Source organism: Herpailurus yagouaroundi, unplaced genomic scaffold (assembly GCF_014898765.1).
Source record: "Herpailurus yagouaroundi ecotype Mexico unplaced genomic scaffold, PumYag 166, whole genome shotgun sequence".
Taxonomy (NCBI): domain Eukaryota; kingdom Metazoa; phylum Chordata; class Mammalia; order Carnivora; family Felidae; genus Herpailurus; species Herpailurus yagouaroundi.
Genome location: NW_024412407.1, coordinates 36,071,121 through 36,078,200, shown reverse-complemented (window position 1 = coordinate 36,078,200; position 7,080 = coordinate 36,071,121). Strand labels below are relative to the sequence as shown.

Below are 7,080 nucleotides of genomic sequence, written 5' to 3'. Positions count from 1 at the left end.
AAGTGACTCAGAAGGCTCTAAATGGTTACTTTATTTGAGAATTAGTAGCAACCCTTTGTTTAACTGAAACAGTTGGTGTTAGAAGAATAATTTATAGAATAATAGAATTATAGATTATATAACTATATAATAATTCATAGACATCACAGTTAGGGGCTGGGGAGGAGGGGTGGGTGACAAAAAAAAAAACATGCCAAATCACAGAGTGACCAGATTCATGTCCACTAATGTTTTACATTATCCAAATTTTAATGCTTGATTTTAAGGAATATCCCCTTATCGTTTGTAAAATATTTATCTTGAGATTCTCTCCATACTTGGTGTTGGAACAATGGAGAATGATCCGGGCTTTCCGTTGGGAAAATAACAATAGCCAGCCCTTACTGCATGCTAACTGCGTGCCAGGCACTGTCCTAAGCACTTTTCCATCTGCTAGCTAATTTAATCCTCATCAGGGCCCTGGAGAAGGTTCTGTTAAGATCAACGAAGTGAGGGGCGCCTGGGTGGCTCAGTCGGTTAAGCGTCCGACTTCGGCTCAGGTCATGATCTCGAGGTTCATGGGTTTGAGCCCCCGTGGGGCTCTGTGCTGACAGCTTAGAGCCGGGCGCCTGTTTGGGATTCCGTATCTCCCTCTCTCTCTGCCCCTTCCCCACTTGTGCTTTGTCTCTCTCTCTCTCAAAAATAAATAAACGTTAAAAAAAATTAAAAACCAAAAAAAAAAAAAGATAAATGAAGCGAACGCATGAGAGGCTTACTTGCTGGTAAGTGAGTGGTGTAGCCCTCCTATTTGCCTAGCTGCTTTGCTTGTACAGCTTTGGGTTGCTCACCACAGGTGCCTGGCCCGGAGGACGTTATGTTCCGGACTGGGCTGGCCGGGGCTGTAGAAGGTGTTTTAGACATAAGCCAAAGGAAGCTAATACAGGCCTCCTCTTCCTTCCACATGCTGTCTCAATTCCAGACCAACAGTAACTCTCTGAAGGGACTATTAGGTGAGGCGAGGCTCCGAGAACTCCCGTAAATTACTCAAGCTCACACAAATGGACAGTGCCAGTCAGAATTCAATCCAGATTAGATTCCAAAGCCAGTGGAATACCTCCCTTCTCCTCTTAATATTACCTTTTGCTCTGTGTCGCCTCTCAGGAGGTGGGAAATAAAGCCAGGGATGAGTGGGTACCTCTACTCACAGTTCCTCCGTGTAGCACTGTGGGACCCTTCAGTCTGTTTTCCAGGCATAAACGCAGCTGAATGGCAAATAAAGCCCAGGCAGAACAGCAGCCTTCCCCATTTATGCCTGGAAGACATAATGCTCTTTTTGCATTGGCGCCAGAGAACTGTGCCCACCAGCTCTGACTCTTTTCTTTTCCTTCACTCCCCCCACCCCAACTTCATCAAGAAGATAGGAATGCTGAGGTCATCTCAGAGAAATCTAGAATAAATACCATGAGAAACTGGTCCCCCTGGAAGGCATCTTGTTCTCCTGCTGTTTGTAATTGTGAAGAGCTCAGCAACTGGGCAGCTGGATGGGTATAAATATAGCCCAGAGCACTGACGCCCGCTGAATCCTGCTTTCTTAGAAGCACAATGGGAACCCACGGAAATCAGGGAAAGAGCAGTAAAGCCCAGTCAATCAATCAGCCTCCCTCCCTCCCCTCTCCCTTTCTCACTCCCTCTCTCCATCCTTAACCTCAGTGTGGGTGTGAGGATAGAAGCAGCTTTTAAGAGTGCACTTAAAATAGTTCTTGGAACTGGACGCTGGCTAAACTCAAAGACAGGGAAGATGCTACCTCCCAAACCGGCCCCTGTCTGACCTGTAAGCCCAGGACTAGTTTGACCGTTCTGGTGGGAAATCTCAGGAGCCCGTGCATCCTCAGCCCAGCTGCTTGGGTACAAGCAACGTTTCTAGCGTGAGCTCCAGGCATTTGGTGCCTCCATATTCAGATATCTTATTCTAACCAGACTCAGCTGCCTAATGCCCGGGGATTAAAAATAGCCTCCCAGTGCTAGCTATGGAATTGAAGGAGAAATACTCAGGGAGTAGAGAGGTCAGCTTTGCTCCGGACCCCCGATTCTCATACCCGTGGGTTTCATTGCACCTAAGCGTTTAATCCCTTCAGGTTATTTTAGTCTTGTGCTATACCATTGCCTATTTTGTATGGCTGTTTAAGATAAAACGGTCATCCCGGGTTTGTGGGCATTGGTATCATTAGGAGTCTGGATTTTGGCAGGAGAAAGCCATTATTTTGCTTGGTGGTTCCCGGAAACAAATTGTGTCTAGTTATCTTTCCATGCAGACGTCAATGGTATTTGCTATTGATGCATACATTTATTGGTTTTTTTTCCCTTCCCATTTGGCAGTGAATACTTCACAGAAAAGAATCCTGTCCTCTACTTTCAGTGTAACTGTCCACAAAGCTTAATAAATGGTCTTACATGACTTGCTGTGTTTTGTGACTGTTGAGCTGACCGAAACAACCATTCTTTAATGTCCACAGCACCCTTCTAGAAGATGGCACAAATACTGTGTCATTTGCATAACATTCCATTGTTTAAGGTTCCGTGTGCACCAGCGGTCTAAGAGTAATCTGTGTGCATGGGTGTTTTTAATTGTTTCGTTGGATAGGAGCTGCATCTATGCTTTTTAAAAAAAAATTTTTTTTAATTTCTGAGATTGCTTCCTCCAAATTGAACCTCAGAGTGTAATATTTGTAAAAAAAAAAATAAGGCAGGAACAGTTAAAGCGGAGTATATTTAAAATATAAATTTAAACACGGATAAACTGAAGAAGGCCTGAGGTGGAAGAATGGTAGGTCCGTCAGTTCACCGGTCGCCGGAGCGCCTCAAGCACAGAACCTTCCTCACAAAACATCCTGCCTCCAATTGCTTGTCCTTGGGACCGGAGTCGTGCTAGGAGAGGAACGCCAGCTGTTCTGGCCTTGGTAGGGACTCCAAGGAAATCAGGCCACCGATTGGAGACTTCACAGAGCCAAAGGGAACACCTTGACTTACAGCCAGGAGCCTTGCAGGTCATAACAGAGTTCTAATGATTGACACCCTGAAAACCATTCACTTGGTCCAGGGCCTGGCACATAGTAAGGACTCACCGAATGTTCGCAAATACGCAAAGGGGCATTCCACCCCTATCTCTTCGCGCAACTTCCAAAAGCCTAGAAAAATAACATGGGGACTTCGATCTGCACGGCCACAGCAGCGAGTGCATTCCCTCGGCAGATGATGATCGGACGACCTCGGCCACCTTCTCCAGATTTTCCCCTTTGCCCCTGAATCAAGATGCCACTTGGCACAGATGAGCCGCAAACACCTCAGCCTCTGGTTCAGGGACTGTCCTGGAAAGAAGGAGAGGACATCATATATGAAACTCATTTAAAAAACAAAAACAAAAAAAACTAGTGATATAAAGAAAGAAAGGAAAAAACTAAGATACATCCAGGACCAGAGGATAGACTGAGCTGTAGGCTTTTATGTGCATGCCAGAAAGGAAGGGAGAAGAGCCCACCACACTGCATCATCTTCTGCTCCTTGTCCAAGATTCACATCCACCTGTTATGTGCCATTTTCACCTTTGCCCCCTTGTGCACCAGCCCGGTGACACTTACCGTTACCTTTAGCCCTCCCAACCGCTGCAAGCTGGGTGGTGTTATCCCCCGTCTTCAGATGAGGAAACGGACCCTGGAGTGAGGTGACATGTCCAGGCTCATCAAGGAAGTCAATAGCAGAGAAAGGACTTGAGCCCAGACCTTTTAATTCCCAGCCCCGTGAGTAGGAATAAAAGAGTGGAAACAGCTGTCCAACCCTCCCCGAGTGTTACGAAAAGTGTTGTATTAAAAGTACTGACAGCCCCAGAGGTGACACGAATGTTTCTCCATCGCTCACCACTGAAACCAGAACTGTCGCTGGATACTGTCCGTTCCAGAACCCTCAAGGCACTGAGACTGTGAAGTGACAGCTTTCCTCTCTACAAACTTTCTTTCTCTCTCTCTCTTTTTTTTTGTTTTGTTTTGTTTTAAGAAATCGAATAGTGCTGAGGGATCCTTTTTTTTTTTTTTTTTTAGTTTATTTTGAGAGAGAGAGAGAGATCATGAGCAGGGGAGGGGCAGAGAGAGAAAGGGACAGAGAATCCCAAGCAGGCTACACACTGTCAGCACAGAGCCCGACACGGGACTCAAACTCACAAACCTGAGCCAAAATCAAGAATCAGATGCTCGACTGATTGAGCCACCCAAGTGCCCCAGGATAATTTCTTGAAATAGGGCTTTACCTCCTTCTTTTTGAGAGGAATTTAGGTGTCCTTTCTTCAGTGAAAGATCCTTTCTGTCCTGTAAGAACCTAGAAATAGTCTGTTGGCCATCCACTGTGATGTTCCCAACAAATCCAAATCATGCCATCAATAAAGCTCAGTTTTTGAGAGGCCGTTCGTTCTTTCAAGCACTAATATTTGTATTCATGCAGTGTGCTTAGCACTAGTCCAGGCACTGGGAACAGAATTGAAAGGATACTCTCTTTAAGAAATTCACAGTTCCCAAACTTCAGCTGTGTCCACAGAGTGGAGGCAACTAGGGCAATTTCAGTATCAGGTAACGGGAGGAAGGCCAGGACCACCAGTTGTTGGCGAGTATGGCCGGGAGGCAAGGTGCTGGTAGTTGGGGGTGGGGGATGTCTAACATGACCTTTGGAAACGCGAGCTTAAGGAGCAGACAGCAGAAACCCAGCCATAGCAACTGGGATTCAGCCATAGGACTTGTGTTATGGAGAAGGACTGGAAGATAGGGCTGGGTGGGAAACCCAGATAAGGGACCCCATTACAGCAAAGACCTTTTTTTCCGGGTGACAGAGCAAGGCCCAGTAAAGCCAGCAGTAGTGGTGACTCACTACTGATTTCCCTGAACAACTGGTCCCAAGCTTCCTCTTGATAAAGGAGAGGATTGGGCCTGGAGTTTGGGTGGAGCTGGACTTACAGAAAGGGGGTTAAATAAGTCCAGCTGAAAAGATTATGGGGCCCTAGGGGCAGCCAGCCGAGTATCTTACTACAGCTAAAACACATGGAAAATCAGTCGGACCAATGCGATGCACAGCTCTCTCAGGAGAAAGTGGGCATCCCACGTTGGCATAATCTATAGGAAAGGATTTCAGTTCTGTGGGTCTTGAAGACGAAGTTACAAGGTTGCTAGGATGCTTAGGCTACAAGACATTTTTGTGTGATCGCCTAACTTATAGTAGAAACAAAAGAACATTCCCGTAGTCTGTACCACGTAAAGGTTGCAGAAGATGAGCTTTTTTATTTATTTATTTTTTAATTTTTTTAATGTTTATTTTTGAGAGAGAGAGAGCAGGGGAGGGGCAGGGAGAGAGAGGGAGACACAGAATCCGAAGCCGGCTCCGGGCTCTGAGCTGTCCGCACAGAGCGGACATGGGGCTCGAACTCACAAACTGCGAGATCATGAGCTGAGGCGAAGTCGGACGCCCAACCGACTGAGCCACCCAGGCGCCCCAGAAGATGAGCTTTTTAACAAATATCCATCAACTATCTACTATGTGACTCCAAAGACAAATAAGAAGGTAAAATAGTTCTTGGCCTTGAGGAACTTGTCACCTCTTGGGGAAGACAGATGACTAACCAGCAAATCAGAATATAGGGTGGTTGGGGTTGTGTATCATGTCATTGACCCACAGAGGAGAAGCAGTTGACTTCGGAAAGGAGTAAGTGTTTAAGCTGGGTTGTGAAGGAAAGTAGAAGGAGTCTGAGGAAAGCAAAGAAATGAAGATCGGTTCTAGAAACAAGCAGCAGCTGGTGGCTGGAGCAAAGGGGTGTGATAGAAAATAAGACCGGAAAGATAGACCTGAAGGGCCTGCTGGGCTAAGCTGAAGAATTGAATTTCTCCCCCAGAATCTACGGGGAGCCATTGACGGGTTTCAGGCGGGGAAGTGATACATTCCTTTTCGGGAACTATGTGAAAGGTGGGTTGTAAGAGAGATGTCAGGCCAGTTAGGAAGGAGAATGATACTGCTAATGCTCGACTACTCGCATTTTTCTCCTGTCGCCCGTTGTAGCTCCAGAATTGTAGACTCGTCTACAGAGAAGCCACACGAGTGTGGAATATCGGCTTGTGAGCCACTCCAGAAAGGGTATGCTGGTGGCTGGAAGTTGGGCAGATTGAAAGGCTTCTTGTCATGAGGGAACAAGTTACATTAGGGCACACGTCTAAGGACGCTGCAGAAAAGTTTAAAGTCTCAGTCACATGGTAGCCATGATGTGTAGAAGAACCAGAATTTCACGGAGTGAAGTTTGCCAAATGCTTTGAAGTTGGCCCCCACCTACCTTCACTCTGAGTCGCAATTAAAATCGGAATGTGGCACAGCTGTGTGAGTGGCACGCACATTCTCACACATGTCAGCTCTCTCGGGTCCATTTTGGTAGTATTTGTTTTCCTTTGAGATAGGAGTTGATTCAGTCACACTTTCTTCTCCTGACAATAACTGCATTTTTTTTTTTCCTGAGGTAGCCTTCCCTCCAACCGTCTCTTGTTGTTCTTACCCAAGACCCAGTATCTGCCAAAACAAATGTATGTGAGTGATAAACGCTGAGAGGAATGTCTGTTGGACCACAGGAAATTTCCTGTTCAGGAAGAGATCTTGGGAACTTCCTGTGGAGGGGTGCATTGTGGGACTTTTGGCTGCAGGCCCTTGACCACAGCTGCAATTAACTAAAGGCAGGGGGGGAGGGGAGAGGAAGAAGAGGAGACAGCTACCCACAGACATTTTTATCCATGTAGCCTGAGGAGAGAATGGGCTAATACAGGTTAAAATTTTCCAAGTGATCTGAACGTCTCATGCGCACCAAGGTCACTGGTGCCCAGTCTCCTTTACTGCCACCCATCCTTTACGGCATCCCAGATGCTTCCTTAGGCTTCCTAAAAACAAGCACTGTCGCCTTGTCCCCATGAGTCTTCCTGTGCCTCCAGCCCTTGTAAGCCTGCGTGAAGTGTCCACCTCCTCTTGGGCCATACCAATGGGTTGCAATGCCCTGATTATCCTCAGGACCACTCATGGCTACTGGTGTCCACA

The 7,080-nt window shown here is 46.6% G+C and overlaps 1 protein-coding gene across 2 annotated transcripts in view; it reads left to right on the top strand.

Moving 5' to 3' along the window:
- Positions 1-7,080, top strand: part of ETV6 (ETS variant transcription factor 6) — a 260,671-nt gene that overhangs the window by 147,948 nt on the left and 105,643 nt on the right. The gene's annotated exons all lie outside the window — the stretch shown is intronic.